The 19,152-nt window shown below is 44.6% G+C and overlaps 1 long non-coding RNA gene across 1 annotated transcript in view; it reads left to right on the top strand.

Annotated features, from left to right (window-relative positions):
- LOC135365435 (uncharacterized) overlaps positions 1-11,639 on the top strand; it is a 64,338-nt gene extending 52,699 nt beyond the window's left edge. The window contains exons 4-6 of the long non-coding RNA XR_010413293.1: positions 2,666-2,924; positions 9,485-9,644; positions 11,460-11,639. This is a non-coding gene — a long non-coding RNA (uncharacterized LOC135365435). The remainder of the gene's footprint in view (positions 1-2,665; positions 2,925-9,484; positions 9,645-11,459) is intronic.
- Positions 11,640-19,152: the final 7,513 nt, after the last annotated feature.

Below are 19,152 nucleotides of genomic sequence, written 5' to 3'. Positions count from 1 at the left end.
CAGAACTCTGAGGGTGTCAGAAATCAATAAAGGGCAGAATGGTGGGTGCTGGCATTAATCTTTGGTGACCTTGATTCAAAATGCCAGAATTGATAGAATTGAGGAGGACATTGGACCATGCTGGGTGATGTCAAGTTGAATTGATTGTAGTATGGTTTGGAGCAGAAGTGGAGTTAGACCAACTTCAGTAGAGGACCTAGTGAAAAAGGGTCCTTCAGGGGCCATTATAGCTTCCACCCATCATAGGAAGTCTGCTCTAGAATGTTTCTGGTGTCTCCTTCTTATGGCCTCTCTTCCGGGTAGGAATTGTCTGGTTTTATGGGCAAGGTTCAGTTCACAGTACTAGTTAGTGCTGGGGGCAGGTGTGGAATTCAGATCTCCAAGGAGCCTTATGCCGGAAGGGTGGCAGGGAGCAGTGGGGAGAGGAAAGAGAGAGGCTAGTGGGAAAAACACTAGTCCCTCCAAGATAAGTTTACATCTCCCTATTTTCATCTTCTACTTTTGAACATCCCAATCTATAGGGAAAGATTATTTTGTATGTGCAAGTAAGCAAATAAAGTACAAGATCATTGGCTCTAAGATTCAGACTCTCTGGGTGCAAATATGGGTCCCAACATTTATTAACTTTGTGTCAATATCACCTCTAAAACCTTAGGTTTTTCACCTGCAAAGTGAGGCCAGTAAGAGTACCTGCCTCAGAGAGTTAATAATAGTACGACAGAAAAGTGCTTTCCAAAGTGCCTCATACAAAGAAAGCACTCAATTAATGTCTATTGCTTCCATTGCTATTCTTTTTTTTTTAAACTTCCATTGCTATTCTTTAAGGTAACAACTAGCCACCAATGAAGAATAAATACCAAAAAAAAAAAAAAAAAAAAAGTGTTTTAGTATGTTCTTGTGGTGAAAGGATAATTTGGACTCTGTAAATCAAATATACCATGGAATTTCTTTGTAATTCTTATAGTCAATTCCTGAGCCTCTGTTTTCAGAAACATTGGTGGAAACAAATACAGTTTTCCTCCATTTAGCATATAGGTTGATCATGCCTTTGTTTCTATGTTTAATAGACTAGTTCTGTTCATTAAACAACTAACTCTGTCCATTAAACACAGTCTAATTCCATTAACAGACATTGAGAGTCTACTTTGTGCTAGGCTCTTTGCTGAATGCTGGGCACACACAAAAATGAGAGGATGAGGCCTGGCTCCCAGCCTCCTTACACTCTTAGTCTAGTTGGAGAGCCAGACAAGTAACAACAGGACCCCATAAAGTTGACTTGAGCACCAGAAAGATCATGCTGAATGCTCATGATATCTTCTATAACAGCTCACATATGATGATGTACTGAGGTGAAATACTAAAAGATATTTCTTAAACCCAAGAATTTAGAAAACAGAAGGAATCAGAGAAGGCATTGTAGACCCCACAAAATGGCAGCGACTAGAAGCTTAGGCGATAGACAGCAGATGGTGGACACTGAGGGACACGCAGACAATAGGCCAGCCACACCACTGAGAGGAGGCTGAGGATGACAGATTTATGATAGCACAGTTCTGGGCTGGGAGGGGATCAGGGAGACCCACACACAGAACAACGTAGCCCTAATGACACAGCCATAGAGACCTTCTCTCCTGGGTGGGTGTGGGCACCAAAGGACAGAACACATCCCAGTGCTGGTGTATCCCTCATCAGAATTCAAGGGGATCAGAAGGGATGACTGTAAACAGAGCAAGGTGACAGTAAATGGTTCAAAGAATATGGAAGAGGAACAATAAGAGAAAAGATGATGAAGGAGGAGCTTAGAGGGGTCAGCCATTCATGAAAAAGGGAAGACAGACTAAACCTGAGGGGGAAGCACGCCCAGCCCCATCTCTAGCTAGTTCCCATTTGCCTGCAGACCTTTTTCCTTTTGCCCAGTGTTTATCAAACTTAGTGGAGTTACAAGTCACTTCAGGATCTCATTAAAATGCAGATTGTAATTCAGCAGATCTGGGGTTAAGGACTGTGTATTTTGAATGAACTCCAGTTATGGTGATGCTGTTTGTTCTCAACTTTGGCTACATGTTAGAACCACCTGTGGAGCTTTGATGACAACACCAGTGGTCGGGCGTCACACCACCCAGTGACTGAATCTGTAAGCATGGTGCTTGGGCATCAGTGTTCCTAGAAGCTTCCTCAGATGACTGTAGCTCCAGCAAGGGTTAAGAACCACCACTCTAGGGAAATATAATGATTCCCAAGTCTCATTACTTCCTATGTAAATGCTCCCCAACCTCCTTTTTCTTTCTCTGCCACTGCCTTCTATGCTAGTTCTCCCAGAAGCCCCTCCAACCCCTGCAAGATTAACTTCTCTCCCTCTGTTCTCAAGCTATCTAAGATTGGAGACAGGCTGGGAGCCAAGACAATCCCAGTCCCTTATTGTTTCCCCCACTCCAGCCCCATCCAACTTAACTGGGCTTAAGTTAGCCTCCCCTCCCCTCCAACCTGTCAGGATGACCAGGGTTGAGTAACCAGTGCTGACCCCAGCTCTCAACTTGCTCTTGCTTCTCAGCTTACTCTCCCACCTGCTCGATGGAGGACAATAAGCTGCCACAGGTAAGTTCATAATCACTTGAACTACAGCCCTAACAACCTAATCTTACTCCAGTTCCTCATGTATGCCTAGGTTCCTTCCAGGACTTGATTTGGTGCTCAAAGAATAGGATAATGAAGGATGAGCCAAGTGGCGTAACATACACCAAGAATCTATGGAACATCATCTTCTGCTACCAATGGAGCTGACAGAAAAAATACATTGAGAAAGCATCCTGGTCCCTCTCCAGAGTCCGATGAATTACAAGGGATGGTGGTTGACGAGTGTAGAACCATATCTATATCGTTCTTCATTGTTTCCACTACATAGCACAGTGCCTGGTATATGATGTGTAAGTATGTGTGTAGGAATGGATATAAATATTCATGAATAGAGAACTGAATTTTTAATTTCTGACCTTCAGTTGATTGACAAATAAATAGTAGACAAGTGACAGTGAACATTTGTTTTTGACTTGTTAACAGAAGTTGTCAGATACAAATGAAGATAATACGTATATGAGCCTAGAAAGAGAAATTCCTTGCCTGAGCGGCTTGAGTGGAAAATATACAGAAATAATTGTATCTCTTCAGGGCTAACATTCACTGGACATGCTATAGAAATATTATGGTTAGCAGTGAATAAAGTGCTTTCACAAGTATAGAGCGAATTTTGCTTTGCTAGTTTTCCAAAAGACCCTCTAAACTGTCCTCTCCATTTCTCTACCTCTTTTGCCTACCAGAGTCCTCCAATCCCATCTTTATGGGATGATGTGGCTTCTGGCCAGCAGGGGACACAGTGTGAGGACTGGAGGGAAGAAGTCGACTGGGGGTTGCAGGAGGGGCAGGGAGGGCTGGGGATTCCAAAGTGAAGGGCTAGGCTAATTCTACATAGAAAGGCGCTATTGGGGAGGGAAGGTTTTTTTGTTTTTTTGTTTTTTTGTTTTTTTAATTATTTAAGATGTTACTCCAGAGCTTAAGGACAACAGGAAACCAGCCTCCAAAAGGGACAATTGTACCATTTCACTCCCCCGTGACTCCACCACTTTTATCTGCCTGACTCACTAGATTAACTGCCTGCTCTGGGGCTCTTCCACTTGCAGTCCCAGGGGACATGTAGACCTCCAGACCTTTATGCTTGGTGGTGGTAAGGCTCAGATCTATGACTGATCCCATTCCTGGGGTGCCCCATAACCCCACCCCTGGACCCCTAGCTGTGAGCAAATAGTATCTGTGCTGTGGTGGGAATTTCCTTTTGAAATTCAGCCTATTAATGCTTGTTTATGTTATTGAGTTCTTTGGTTGTTAAGAAGAAATTGCACGGGGGGGGGGGGGGGCACCTGGGTGGCTCAGTCTGTGAAGTGTCTGCCTTCAGCTTAGGTCAAGATCTCTGGGTGCTGGGATGGAGTCCTAGAATCTGGCTCCCTCCTCAGTGGGGAGTCTGCTTCTCCCTCAGCCTCTCCCCCTGCTCCTGTGCTCACTTGAGCACGTGCTCTCTCACTCACTCACTCCCTCCCTCTCAAATAAATAAATAAAATCTTTTAAAAATGAGAAGGAGAAGAAGAGATTTCATGGAGAAGAGGAGTCATCTGGCAAAGGATAGGCAGAAGATGTACTAGAGAGGGTAAATATGGAACCAAAGAAGAGGAATGAGAAAGAGGGAGGAAATGTTCTGGTGGAGCTATGGCCCAGTTAGGACTTACATGTTCCTTCTGACTTCATCTGAGTTCAGAGGAAATGTTTCAAATTTGTCTTGATTATTCAAACACTTCTTGTAGGGCTGAATATCTCAGCACCTGGAACCATAAGAGGTGTGGTAGGAAAGCTAAAAGTTAACTGGGACTTCTGGCCAGCAGTAAGGTCTCTTAAAATTATGAATTCCAGTATTTTTTAAATGTTTCTGCTGTCTGAAGTGACATAATAGTTTGCACTCAGTGCAGTGACCACAGAAAGCATTACTGGATTGTAAGCATGCATTCATCCTTGCAGACATTCCATTTTTTCATAAAAATGGAAATGGATGAGGCTTTAAACTATCAAAGATTTATTTTCCTAAGTCAGATAAGTTACAATTATAGGAGTAGTTTTGAAAAATATGGAATATAAATATAGTTTGTAACTAAGTTGTACTATAATCTCACACAACACTGGTCAATGTTTTCATATCCTGGCATACATAGAAGATGAAAATATTTGGCACCTAGGATAAAGCGAAGATGACTGGGGAGAGGTTTATGGGGCTTGGTTTTAAAAACCATTACTTTCTAATATTATGATTATGATAAAAACACAAATTGTTCAGGAAAACAGTAAATATTAAATTATATAAAATTTCCAGGTACAATACTTTCAATTTTATGATAAATTTGAGTTTTTTTCTTTGTATCAGTAAAATTACATTGTGACTCATTCTCTTTTTTTAAGATTTTATTTATTTATTTGACAGAGAGAGAGAGCAAGAGAGCACAAGCAGGGGAGGGGCAGAGGCAGAGGGAGAAGCAGATCCCCCTGAGCAGGGAGCCTGACATGGGGCTCGATCCCAGGACTCCAAGATCATGACCTGAGCTAAAGGCTGACGCTTAACCAACTGAGCCACCCAGGCACCCCACATTGTGACTCATTCTTGTTGGTAGAAAAAAAAAACTGGAGTTCACTGAAAAAAATAATTTGAATTAACTGTGCAATGATTCTGTTTAAGTCACAAGTATATTTCAAGACTGTGGTTTTTGATATCTCTTCACATTATAGATTTAGCCATGTTGACATTCATGGTTCAGAATGTATCCCACCCCTACCCTGGCAAGATCTGGGGCTGGGGTCCAACCAAGTCTTGTTGTTTACCAGGATTGATTGCCTTCAACATTGTCCCTCTGGGAAGCCAGCTTTTTAAAGGAAGAAATAACTCTACACTTGCACAAACTTCAGAGAGCAGAGAAAGGGAATATTTCCCACCTCATTTTGTGAGGCCAAAATAACTTTGATACAAAATCTGAAAAAGATATTGCAAAACAAAGGAAAACTTCTGGGAAATCTCAGTTATGAACAGTAATTCAAATATTCTAACAAAGTATTAGTGATATAGGCTGGCTGGGCCTGAGGACCAAGAGCGTCCTTGGGTTCACAGAGGATAGAAATCAAACTGTAGCCAGCAGGAAGCGAGAGCAGAGTTTGTTGAAGGTATAGAGAGAGCCGCAGGTAGAGACAGAGTGTCCAGGAGTCTCAGAAAGGAAAGGAGTCTGGGTCTGGGTTTCTACTGAGGATTAAGGACTGGTGTACATGTCCTCTCAGGCATCCAGGAACTAGTGAGAACAAAGACAAGGTGTCCTCCGTAAGTCACCTATTCCTTGGAGCCAGGGGGTCTTGGTGTCAAGATGTCTAGCGCTGGTCGTCGGGAATATGCACATGTTGGCTTCATCCAGTCATGCTCACAATAGATAGTATTGTGCTGGAAGGCCCTAAAGAAATCATTAACTCTCCTCCTTACAAGGAGGACATACACTATTTGTATGATAAGGCATGTGTAAGGTGGGGGTGCCCGTCCTAGCAAGAATACAAGCAGGAAAAGGGGGAAAAAAGCAGATTTTTATGGAATCCCTTCAGCTTCCCTTTCCCTTTAGGAAATTGGAAACAGCAGTATGTATAAAAAAAGAAATACACTGAGACCAAATTAGGTGTATCCAAGGGACAGATTGATGAATGCAACTCCATGCATTGAAAGAATAAAAGAAAAAAATCTTATGATCACCTCAACAGATATAGAAAAACCATTTGATTAAATAAAAATCTTAAAAAAAAAAGGGGGGTGCCTGGGTGGCTCAGTTGTTAAGCGTCTGCCTTCTGCTCAGGTCATGATCCCAGAGTCCTGGGATCGAGCCCCACATCAGGCTCCCTGCTCCGCGGGAAGCCTGCTTCTCCCTCTCCCACTCCCCCTGCTTGTGTTCCCTCTCTCATGCCCTCGCGCTCTCTGTCAAATAAATAAATAAAAATCTTAAAAAAAAAAAAAAAAGAAAAACCATTTGATGAAAATTTAATATTCATTCATACAAAAAAAAATTTTTTTAGCCACTCATAAGGATCTTGCCATTTGCCTCTAGATTCAACCTTTAGTTCAAACTGCCCAACAAAAATCAAACAATTTTAATTTGTGTATAAAATACCATGGACTAGCAGTTCCACAATAATTCCCAATAACAGAAAAGTAACTGTCCTCACATTTCTTTTTTCTTTTTAAAAAAATTTTTTAAAAGATTTTATTTATTTATTTGAGAGAGAGAGCACACAAGCGAGAGAGAGCACAAGCAGGGTGAAGGGCAGAGGGAGAAGCAGACTCCCTGCTGAGCAGGGATCCCAGGACTCCAGGACCATGACCTGAGCCACCCAGATGCCCTGCCCTCACATTTAGAGAGAGGAGGTGGAGGAGGAGGGGGATGAGGAGAGAGAGAGACACTGCAGTACTTCAGCTGCCTGGAGGTTACCTCGTAGAAATTACCAAGAGGAGACTCTGGCTTCATCTAGCTTGGAATCACAGGGCCCGTTTGGCAAGGGCTTTGCGGGAGGCAGCCTGACCTGTCCCAGGAACAGTGATTCTGGGCTGAGCAGCAAGGGTGCCACCTGTGTTCCAAAGCCTGTGACCAAGGATCTGATGACCACATCGGGCCTCTGTGTCCCCCAGACCTCTTCTTACAAGGAGCTGGTTCCCAAACTCCGGATCTTGCAGAGTGTTTCTCAGCTCAAATGTGAACACAAATCACCTGCCACTGATGAGATTCAGATTCAGTAGGTCTGGGGGTAGAGCCTGGGATACTGCATTTCTAACAAGCTCCCAGGTGATGCTTGTGCTGTCTGCTGACCACACGTTCAGTAGCAAGTTAGACTATAAATCCTAGCTTACCTCTGGCCCCGCTGGGAGGGGAGGGAAGGGGGGAGAGAGCCTTTTTTGTTTTCCATGAACATTCAAACCCTCCTGTGGGCGACTGCGGCAGCACGGGCTTGCCAGCGCAAAGGAGAGAAGGAAAGGTCTTTGCCAGGGGAGGTATGAAAATGCGTTGGGAGCGTGGCGGTTGGGCACGGGGAGGCAGATAGTATCCAAGTATAAACAAAGCTCTGCATGGTTGCTACTGGGAATCGGTCAGAAACACTCGTCTTGGGGCGCCTGGGTGGCTCAGTCGTTAAGCATCTGCCTTCGGCTCAGGTCACGATCCCAGGGTCCTGGGATTGAGCCCCGCGTCGGGCTCCTTGCTCAGCCAGGAAGACTGCTTCTCCCTCTCCCACTTCCCCTGCTTGTGTTCCCTTTCTCGCTGTATCTCTCTCTGTCAAATAAATAAAATCTTAAAAAAAAAAAAAAATCTTCAGGACAATAGTGCAGAGACAGAGTGCAGTCTGAAATTTCTGAATGCGCTCCAAGGTTTTAATGATGTTGGAGAATAAGGAGTGTTTTTTAGGCTGTGAAAACTATTTTAAATCTCAGTAAAGACATTTTAGGTTCAATCACCTGTAGAGTGATTAATAATAAATACACTTTATGAATCATCACTACCTTCCGCTCTAGCCAGGTTTTAAATATTTTCCCTGTTTTCTAAAACCTCTTTTCACAAACCTCAAAACAATAATAGGCAATGAGAGATCAAGAGAATCTTTATCTTTTCACATCAAATGGTAGGAAACCAGTAAAGTAGAATCCATTTATCCAAATGCTTTTAATTATTAATCAAGGTTAAGTACCTTCATTCTTGAATGGGAATCCCTTTTCTCCCGTTCCTAACCCTTTGCCCTTACCCTTCTAATTTTCTCATTCTAAATCAGTAAGACAGGTGGGGAGGAAGAAATCTCAATTTTCCATCACAAATTGTGTCCTTTACCAACAAGAAAATGTAGTGAGGAGAACACCCTTATGGAATCCTGAAAGATGGGGAAAAGATTGCAGCCAAGGGAGAAGCTGGTGCTGGAAATATATTAAGTGAAGAAAAGCAAGGAAATGAATATCGTCAGTGTCTCTCTCTCTCTCTCCATATATATGAATATAAAAGAACAGTGGAGGATGCTTGAATAGAAGCTAAACACCTCTGAATATAATTTATAGATTTGGTTTGGGAAAATTTAATACTTTAAAAAATTGTCTTGTGACTATATAAAATAATTCTTTTTTTAAGGTATTATTTATTTGAGCGAGAGAGAGCACAAGCCAGGGGAAGCAGAGGGAGAAGCAGACTCCCCACTGAGTAGGGAGCCCAATGCGGACTGGGTCCCAGGACCCCAGGATCATGCCCGGAGCCGAGGGCTGATGCTTAACCAACTGAGCCACCCAGGCGCCCCTATATAAAATAATTCTTAAGAATTGAAACCAAAATGAACAACAAAAGTCCTAAATGTGTAACAAATTTGTGTCATAACCACACCAGGAGGAACTATTTCAAGTGACTTTTTAAAAAGTGATTTTACTATATCTCTCTAGTGGGATAGACCAAAGACTTTTAAGTGCCCCAAAATTGTGGTTTTTGGTAATCGCATTCTTGGTTTTGGAATTGTTATTCTGATATGGCTGTGGGTGCATTGTGGGATAACAGATATAATTGTGTTGCTGGAAAGTACTGGGCGATAGAACAGGGTAGAAACTTGTTTCATCTGGAGGAAGCTTCTCCCTCTGGTTCAAACTTCTTTCTATGCTCCCCTTTAAGTTTTTTGAGATATACAACATAAGGATTTAATATACTGTATACAATGCGAAATGATTACCACAATCAACAGTATGTTAATTAACATATCCATCACTTCACGTCGTTACGTGTGTGTGCTGAAAACACTCAGGATCCACTCTCTTTGTGCTCCCCATTCTTGTGTTACTTTTAAACTTTGTTCTTTAATGCCTAGTCGCTGCCTGCTGGTTCTGAATGCGTTTTTTGTTTCTTTTCGTTAGCTAATGATGCTCTGTCCTTGAGCCACTAGTCTTATTTAGATTTGAAACGCGTGCTAATCGTCAAAAACGTGTCAGGCTTAACCTGGAAGACAAAAGGCGGATGCAGAGGACTTGCATTTTCCCGTTTATTTGAGGATTTTTTTGCTCTCGTGCTTCACAGGTGAATGAATAAATTAGTGAAATGATTGTTACTTTGGGGGCAGGGGTTAAAATTTCCCTGAAAAACATTCCCTCTTAATCTCTAAAACCCGTAAAGACAAATCCTATCACGTTATTATTGACCAAAGCGGATGATTTCGTTCAGAAAACACTTTAAATGCGTAGAAGACGAAGGGCACGGAAAGGAAAGGGGCCCCGCGCGGAGGCCCTCGGACGGCTGCGCACGCAAGGCTCGGGCCCGGGTCCGCGCTGCGCCCAGCTCCCCACCCACCGGAAGAGAGCGGGGAGCGCGGAGGCGGTAGCGGGGCGAGGGCCGGCAGTGGAGGGGGTGGATCTGAAAGAGCGACGGGGGGGGGATGGGTGTCGAGACAGCGGAAGCTCCAGCTGGCTGCGGAAATCCCTTTGGGTGCGCGACCGGCCTCCTGCCGGGCCCCGCCTCCCTGGGACACTTGCGCTGGCCGACCACGGTGGACCAGGACTTCCCCTGGGCTGCCTCGGGCTCTCGGGCCCAGGACCGGGGCTTGGGCCCCAACCGGCCGGGCAGAGATCAGGCTCCGTGTCCAGACCTTGCCGATGTCTTTAACAGTGGAGCCAAGCAGTCCCCAGGGAGGCTGAATGGGGTTCCTGCCTGCTCAGTGCTTTTCAGAGAGCAGTTCCCCAGAGTGAGCAGATCCCTTTCAGGCTCAAGTTCTGGGGCTGCAAAATCCTGCACCTGCTTCAGGCAGAAGAGGTGAAATGGGGCCTTCGTTGTCTCTGTACGTGTAGCTCCTTTCACAACACCTGGCAAAGGGCCGGCTTTCATTATATGCCTGTTAATTGAATGATGATGCAACGTTGATCACATTGAAGAGGAAACTGATCATGCAAAATGCTGAACAGAGAATAGGTATACTGGCTGCAATTTTACTGTGGATCCAATGCAAGAATGTAAAAATCTACTTGTATGAGAGACATTTCTTAAAAGCCACGTTTTCCATTTGTTCTTCGTAGGGATAAAGAACCATAATAGGGAATAGGGGGCGCCTGGGTGGCTCAGTTGGCTAAGCACAAGACTCTTGATTTCAGCTCAGGTCATGATCTCAGGGTCGTGGGAATTGAGCCCCACCTGAGCTCAGCACTCAGAGTCTGCTTCTCTCCCTTTCCCCCTCCCTGTGGTCGCCCATGCATGCTCGATCTCTCTCTCTCTCTCTAATAAATAAATCTTTAAAAAAAATACCATGATAGAACCATGGACTCCTACCATAATAGCATTGATCAAATAATAATGATTATACCTTTACAAAGGTTATTAATTATATTGTGTGTCCCCTTACCTATATTATTTTTAACTATATTTTATATTTTAACTATTTTAATTCAATTAATTGACATAATGTATTATCTGTTTCAGAGGTACAGGTCTGTGATTCATCAATCTTAGATAATATCCAGTGCTTATTACATCACACGCCCTCCTTAATGTCCATCACCCAGTTACCCCATCCCTCTCCCCCTTCCCTCCAGCAACCCTCAGTTTGTTTTTTAAGATTAAGAGTCTCTTATGGTTTGTTTCCCTCTTTGGTTTCATTTTGTTTTATTTTTTCCTCTCTTCCCTGATGATCCTCTGTTTTGTTTCTTACCTACATTATTTTATTAAATCCTCACCGCTGCTTTTTGAAATTAGTATTTTTGTCCTCCCTTCACAGATTAAAAAAAAAAAACTGGCTTAGAGAGTTTAAGTAATAATTACATATATTTAGTAAAGGTTGAAATAAGAACTGGAACCAAAATATGTAACTTTCTGATACCTAAACCTCCTTTGTCTTTCTCCTCTCAGTTGTTATAATTTAGGAGTTCAAAAGTAGAGGACCAAAACAGGAAGTTGAGAGTCCAAGTCAAGACTGGAGAACTGATCAATTACTTTGGTCCCCGCAGCCTCTCCAAACCCGTCTTCTCTACAGAAATCACTCTGGAGACCCAGGTTTTCATCTCAGCTCTAGCGTAGCCTGTGCTTTGATTTCAGGTGATGAGAACATCAGATATCACATATTTAAAGGACACAGAGTATATCTGGTTTTTCACAATCAGTAACCCCATTTGTGGTCTTTCTTGTTTTTAACCTTAATCCAATTAGTCACTGATACCAGTTCAATTTCATAAAATTATGATCAATACAATTATACTTTTGACTTAACATCATCACACTCAGCCTTCTGAAGCAATTTGTCTCAAAAAGTAGTGTTACCACCCTACCTAATGCACTATAATTTGGGACTGCACAAGAGATCAAACAGTATAAATTCCCACGCTAAGCTCAGTCCTTTGCCTCCTCTCTCTGTCCAGACACTCCATTTCTCCAGATCTAGAGGTGGAAGTCATGGACCAGCCCTTTTGCCACTGTGTGAAGCAGGCTTGGGATTCCGCAGAGGTAGTGCTGGAACCTCAGCTGCCTTTGTCTCTGAGCTCAAAAGATTTGGGGCCGTGGCCACTCCCTTTCTACCCTAAGCTGGGGGAACCCCAGTGGGACAGTCTATATTTCAACTGGGAACTGCTTTCCAGTCTGTGTGGGCCACTGAGCCGGGCCTGCCCTCAACACAGACACTCGTCTAGAGCCCAGAACACTTTGGAACCAGACTTAGACCTGTCTGCCTAGGAGTCATCACCCACGAGCCAGAAGGAGTCAGTCAGCCCCCCGGAGAACAGGGCACTGCAGAACACTGGGGCAGCTACCTGCCATGTCTGGCTCTTAGCCAGATCCATCCAACTCTGGACACACCCCTGGAGCCTGAGATCTATGGTGGTGGGGACCTCCAGAATGATGCTGTCCTCCCCCACCCCGGATACATGCTACTTTTGAACAGTGAGCCGTGACCATGGCCTTAGGAAAGCTGAGGGGTCAGGCTGGGAATTTGTATTTTGCCCTTCTTCTAGAGACTTTTCAGTTATAAAAGTCTCTTCATTTAGTCACTAATAAGACAATAAATGTTGTTTTTATAGGCCTTCATAAATGTTTTGTGTTCTTTCTCAATAGTAGACAGAACTGAAAGGGAGGGTACATATGTGAGGAAGTGCCTTTTTCCCTTCAGTACTCTGAATAAAGGTATTAAGCTGGAGAAGGGCAAAGGGTAGGGGACAAAGCTCTGATCCTGCTATGCTTGAGACAGACTGGTGGTAGGAACTTAGAGGTCTCCTCTCCTTTGGTCCTGAGCAAGGGGGTAAAAAGTGTTCAATGTGGCCAGTGGCAAAGGAGTGCCAATTTTAGCCTCACAAAGTCAGCCTTAAGATCTGGGCAAGTCTTGGAGTGGATATACAATGAGGCAGGGATCTGGGAATCCACTCAAGTAGGATATATTTCTGCTTGAACAATTCTTCTGAGTTTAGCTAAGGAAGAGTTCCTATATCTTCATTTTCTCTGCCCTCTCTCGCTCCCAGCCATAGAGTCAGGCTTGAACGTATGATCAGGATCAGCAGCCACCCCACCAGCTTCGGAGGAGGTCCTGGGAAACAGCCCTCCTGGCTCCTGCCCCAAAATCCCTGTGTTAATGAAATTAACACATTCAGAAAGGATCAGAATGTCTTTATTTAAATAATTTATTTCTTGGTGGAAGGGCTTATAAGAAAGGGAAAATGTAAAATTTCAAGGTGCAATAATGAAGGGAATTTGTTTTTTCTTTTATATTTACCTTTTCCTCATCTAAAAATCATGGACAATGACAAACTAACATTCCTGAAATGGGGGTGCCTGGCTGGCTCAGCCGTAGAGCATGCAACTCTTGATCTCATGACTGTAAGCTCAGGCCCCATGTTCAGTGTATAAATTACTTAAAAATAAAATCTAAAAAAAAAAAAATCTTGAAATACCCTGAAAATAGAAAAAAATACTTCAAATACTTAACTATCTTATAAGGAAAATCAAATTCATTCTATCGAGTTTGTTAAAAAGAAAAGAGGTAGCAATAAGCTAAAAAAGTATGAAGTTGGGATGCCTGGGTGGCTCAGTCAGTTAAGTGTCTGCCTTCGGCTCAGGTCATGATCAGAGAGTCCTGGGATCTAGTCCCACATCGGGCTCCCTGCTCAGAGGGGAGTCTGCTTCTCCCTCTGCCTGCCGCCCCCACCCCTGCTTGTGCTCTATCTTTGACAAATAAAATCTTAAAAATAAATAAAACATAAAAATAAAGTATGAAGCTGAATGTGAGGCTACTATCATTTCTTTTTTTGGTTTTTATTTTTTGCAACAGAAACACTTAATTGTTTAAGCATAAAGGGTTTGAGCAGATAAAGATAACTTCAAATCCAACAGAAAGGTGACCACAGATTTTAGACTGAACATCAGAGAACAGCTCTCAAAAGCACACATATCAAGAGAGACACTGGCAGAAATCAGAACACAATGAATCAGGCAGCCACCACCACAGCTAATCTCTTCAGAACCACACCACCCCTGGTAAGTGTTCCAATGCTGGGTCCTTCCAAGGGCTTGTGAGGGATGTGTGCATGGAATAATCCTCATGCACTGTTGGTAGGTAAATGCTGCATTCATGCTCAAGAACAATCTGGCAGAACTCAGTAAAATTAGGTTTATATGTTTTCTATGGCACAATTCTGCTCATGGGTTCATAGCCTAGAGAAATTCTCTCACAGGTCTGCAAGGGACTCATATAGGTGGTGAAGGTGACCGTGTGGCAATCTGAGTATCCATTGGGGAGAGCAGATAGGTAAAGACTGGCAGGGATTCATCACAGGCAAATATGCCAGACTTGGAAGCAACAGCTCAAATGTCCATATAAAGATCTTAGAAATTTGCAAATGAGTGCAAAATGATAAATAAATTAACATACAATCTAATAGTTTTTACATGAATTGAAAATAAAAGCAAACAAAAAATAAATCACATATTACAAGACTGGTTGATAGGAAAATACACATTTAAAATAAAATAGTATTAGTATGCAGTGGAAGAAGGGAAACTGAATAAGGAAAATAGCTAAGAATACCCATAATTGCACTCAAAAAGGATAGAGTTCAGCAAAAACACTTGAAAATGTGACTTTAAGTCAACCCACTTGCCTACAGGGTATGCAAATCATAGCAATTTTGAATGTCCCTTTCAGGTAATTTAGTGTAGACAAAAATAGAAAAATTACAATTCTAAGTAGGTATGAGACTCTCCTTTTCCCTACCCAACCTCATTATTCCTCTGCTCATTCCCTTACCTGAGACACATGCTTAAGGACCTTGGTTCCCAGGCCAGCCCTCACATGAACTGGTTTTGTGATCTTGGATTATGATCCAACTTCACCAGAGTTTCATCTCCACTACCAGGCAATGCCTCTCTGATATGCGGGAAGAGAATTAGATAAAGTAAGTGTAACTAGTCTAGGCTTGTCGGAAACATGTCTTTCTATATCCAGTAGAAGCTGTCAATAACTGGACCCTTCTCCCCACCCGCCAATTCTTCCCCTGCCTGATTCAGTCATCAAAAACCCTTCGAATTTCAACAGCGCCCGCCAGAATGATGCGATTTTCTCCTTAATCCTATCAGGCTCTGAGGCAATTTGCAGGGCAAATACTCCAAGGATTTGGATGGTCTTTTCCTACCTCCTAGACCCCCAGAGCAGTATAAAAGGCCCCGCTCAGCGCCGGCCTCCATCGCTTGCCTCTTCTCCTAGACTGGCGGCGCGCCCCGCCCGCTCGGAGACCCAAGCTATGGATCCGCGCCTGCCGACGCTGGAAGAGCTGTCTTGCTGGCGGGCACGTCCGGAGCCCCACGTGCCGCCGGGCCTGAGCCGAGAACTGGCCTGGGCCTGGGCGCTGGATAACTTCCCGGCGCTGAGCCGCCGCTCCTGCCAACACCCCCACTTCTGCGGGGACGGGCACTACTGTGCGTGCGGGTTGCTGCGCCACGCTTGCCCCGGGCCCGGAGCCGGTCCCCGAGTTGAGGGGGGCCGGAAACGCTGCCGAGACCCCCGCGTCCAGGCTGAAACCGCGGTGGAGCTGCAGTCACCGCAACAAGAGGTAGATGCGACCGGCAGCGCTGCCCACTGGGGCCTGAACCAGCCGGGGGATGCCCGCGCCAGCGGAGGGGGACAGACCCACGGCCACATCGCCTCCAGGAGCCCAGGCTGCCCTCGGAAGCTGCAGAAAACCGGGGCGTAAAGCAGGGTGGAAGCCGGACAGGAGAGGAATTCCAGCCCACAGCGCCCCTTCAACTGATGCCCTGGAAGGAGCCTGCGACATAACAATCGAAGTTCTTAAACTGCAGTAGAAAGCATTCCTTCTTTTTCCAACTTACAGATTTTTTAAGTTAGAAAAAAATGCTCTTGATGTTTAGATTTACTTGTGATTGTCATGGTTCTCTTATAGAATATGTAGACAACAATTAAACCCTTTTTCCTGTTCTCCAGTGTGGACTTACTTCTCAGAGGGTGGCATCAGGATGTGAAGGGATACGGGTGGCCTTGGGGCAGGAAGAGCTGGGGGTGAACTGGAGTGCTCTTTCTGAAGTCCCAGGTGTTATTGGGGAGGGAGGGAACAGCGGAGGACACCGGGTGCGGGGGTTGTCTCACCAGCTGAGTGTGGAGAGCAGGCATCAGTGTTCCTTGAATGTTTTGAAGGATCCGTTAGCAAGGGGGAAGGTATAGGTTAAGTTTAGGGGGGACAAGAGGAAGATCTTGAGCCTTGTGCTATCTCAATTGACAGCCATGGGGTTCCAGGGCATCAGCTGCAGGTCAGACAATTGGGCAGCTACAGAAACTGCCTCTCCTGCCTTCTCTTGGGGTCTGCCTTGTGCCAGCAATCACATGGACACTACTTCATGATCCAGCGAAAGTGAAGGCGCTTAAGTGCAGCCATTTGGCTCAGTGAGGCTGTGCACGCAGAGTCTCTGCCCCTCTCAGGGCCTGCAGCATCTGAGAGTTACTCTTTCCTGCTGGCATCCTAGGAGAAAGATTTCTACATCTTCAGACCTGCAGCCTGCACACTACGTGAAAATGGCTGGGCTAGGAGATGTGAAAAAGCTTGTAGTAAGGGCACTTTGGGCTTTTAAATTTTTCCATCCCCTCAGATGTTCGAAATCCAGACCCAGAAACTAGGTGCTGGCATTAATTCAGTCTCCCTATGAGGACATTTCTCCTTTCACATTCAGACATTTCTACATTTCAATACAAACCATCCTTGACTATGATGGGGTTATGTCCAAATAAACTCATCATAAGTTGAAGATACCATAAGTTGAAAATGCATTTAATATACCTAACCTACTGAACATCACAGTTTAGCCTAGCCTACCTTACCTGTGCTCAGAACACTACCATGAGCCTACAGTTGGGCAAAATCATCTAACACAAAGCCTATTTTATAATAAAGTGTTGCATATCTCATGTAATTTATTGAATACTGGACTGAAAGTGGAAAACAGAATGCTTAGGTGAGAACATGTATGAGAACAGAATGGTTGGAAGCATATGGGTTCTTGACCTTCGTGACCAAAAGTCTCTCAAGTCTGCTCTTCTTGCCCTCCCTCTCGTCACAGATTCTTTTTAACCACAAGGATGCTAGGCAGGTTGACCTCCACAGTGAGGAAAGATGTGGGTCCCACGGGGGATGGTCTCAGTTCCACACCCACAGGGAAGGAGTGGCCAGGTGGCCCCTGGGACTGAGTTTTCACGTCATATCAGCCCTGGGGCTGCCAGATTTGAGGGCCCCACAGAATCAGGTTGTGGACCACAACGGAAAAGAGCAGAAGAGAACACGAGATCAGAAGAGAGTGAAACGTTGGAATCCAGCAGCAAGAACTAGAAAGTGCAAAGAAAAGAAAATCCCAGGGGAAAGATAAGAAAAAAATTTGAGATCAGAAAGGAAATGATTCAGGTACAGAACAGTTTCAGAATATGACTGAGAAAGGTTGACAGAAAACAATAGAATGGGGAAAAGAAAAAATAGCCCATAAAAGGGGCTGGAATGAAAGAAATTCAACAATGGGAACCAGATCCCATGTGTCTCTGGGATTGTAATTGTTAAAAATTAGACTGGTACACTTATTGTTCCTCTGCTACTCCCACTGAATTTCCACCACTCCAAACTCATCTACCCCACTACCCGTCCCAGGGCCCAGGGTGGCTATCTTCCTTAGGTGCTGAGGAAATCCCAGCAAGGGTCCTTTTGGCCTCCAGCTATTCAGAACCCCATTTTCCGGTGGGTGCAACCAAGGTGACCCGCTGTCAGAGCACGGAGGTGAAGTGGAAGGCAGTCATGGCCTGAACACGGGAAAACCAGTCACCAAGCCTGGAAAATGTGGACTTTATGGGCTTGGATACCAGAGTTGGCACACTTGCCTACAATCCCTGTTTCCAATCTGGTGACGTTTCAAAGGTGCCTACCTCTCCTCATACCCTCCACTGTGACAAGTGAAATCGACTTACAACATGTCCAGTTCTGTGTAAATGTTCCTGGGATAGCCGGGGTTTCCACTGGAATGCTTTCCAGTTTCTGCAAGTTGCTGCCCTGGTACCCACCCAGGAACATTTGTAGAGGGCCCAGAACACTGGAAGAAAGGGTAGACATGCCAAAGCCAGACAGGTGACCCCAACTGCCACGGAACTCAAATCACTACCTGGAGAGTTGGCAATGTGCACAGATCAGACAGACTTCCTCCCAGGTAGGCTTGCTTGGCCAAGCTGCTCCAGCTGGTCTACAGACAGCTCGAGACAGAGTCCTCAGAACCTGGACCTCTTGAGCACTCCTTCCTCCAGGTCCCGCAGGAAGGGGACACTGCTGAGATTCCTCCATCTGCTTGGAGTGGGTTGACTCCTCGTTTTCCTTGTTGTGGGCGGTTGCCACCTGTCATTTGACAAACAGGAACTTTGAGATCTCAGCTTGGAAATCTTTATTGCATCTTCTTTAAAAATATTCTTAATAAAAAACCTATTATTCTTCTTATTGGATCTTCCTCTTAAAAAAATTATGGCCCAGGGGCGCCTGGGTGGCTCAGATGGTTAAGCGTCTGCCTTCGGCTCAGGTCATGATCCCAGGGTCCTGGGATTGAGTCCTGCATCGGGCTCCCTGCTCAGTAGGGAGCCTGCTCCCCTCTCTCCCTCTCCTGTTTGTGCTCTCTCTCTCTCTCAAATAAATAAATAAAGTCTTTTTTAAAAATTATGGCTCAGTTAAGACCTCCCATTTGCTTAGGAATGATGTAAGAAGTTTTGTCTTCATCATCTTTATAAAATTTTTGTTCTTTTGTTTTCAATAAAACTGTACACAAATGACGATGTCTGTGTGTGTGTGTGTGTGTGTGTGTGTGTGTGTGTAGGGGAACTGGACAGCTGTTGGAAAGGGGTGCAACTTAGGGTCAGTGTGTAGCTCAATGGGTGTCTTTTCTGGGACTCATGACACTCTGGATTTGAGCAGCAGGAACAACCAAAGACCACCTTTGGATAGGGGCTGTTAGTGAGGGATCCTGGTCATTAAGGCCACCTTGCTGGCCTCAAAGTCAGCCCTGAGACCTGGCAGATAAGACAACAGGTAAGAAGAGG

This window comes from Mirounga angustirostris, unplaced genomic scaffold, assembly GCF_029215605.1.
Source record: "Mirounga angustirostris isolate CCGP_5_RB_7025 unplaced genomic scaffold, mMirAng1.0.hap1 SCAF_7, whole genome shotgun sequence".
Taxonomy (NCBI): domain Eukaryota; kingdom Metazoa; phylum Chordata; class Mammalia; order Carnivora; family Phocidae; genus Mirounga; species Mirounga angustirostris.
Note: the sequence above shows the minus strand (reverse complement) of the source record. Positions and strands in the feature narration are given on the sequence as shown.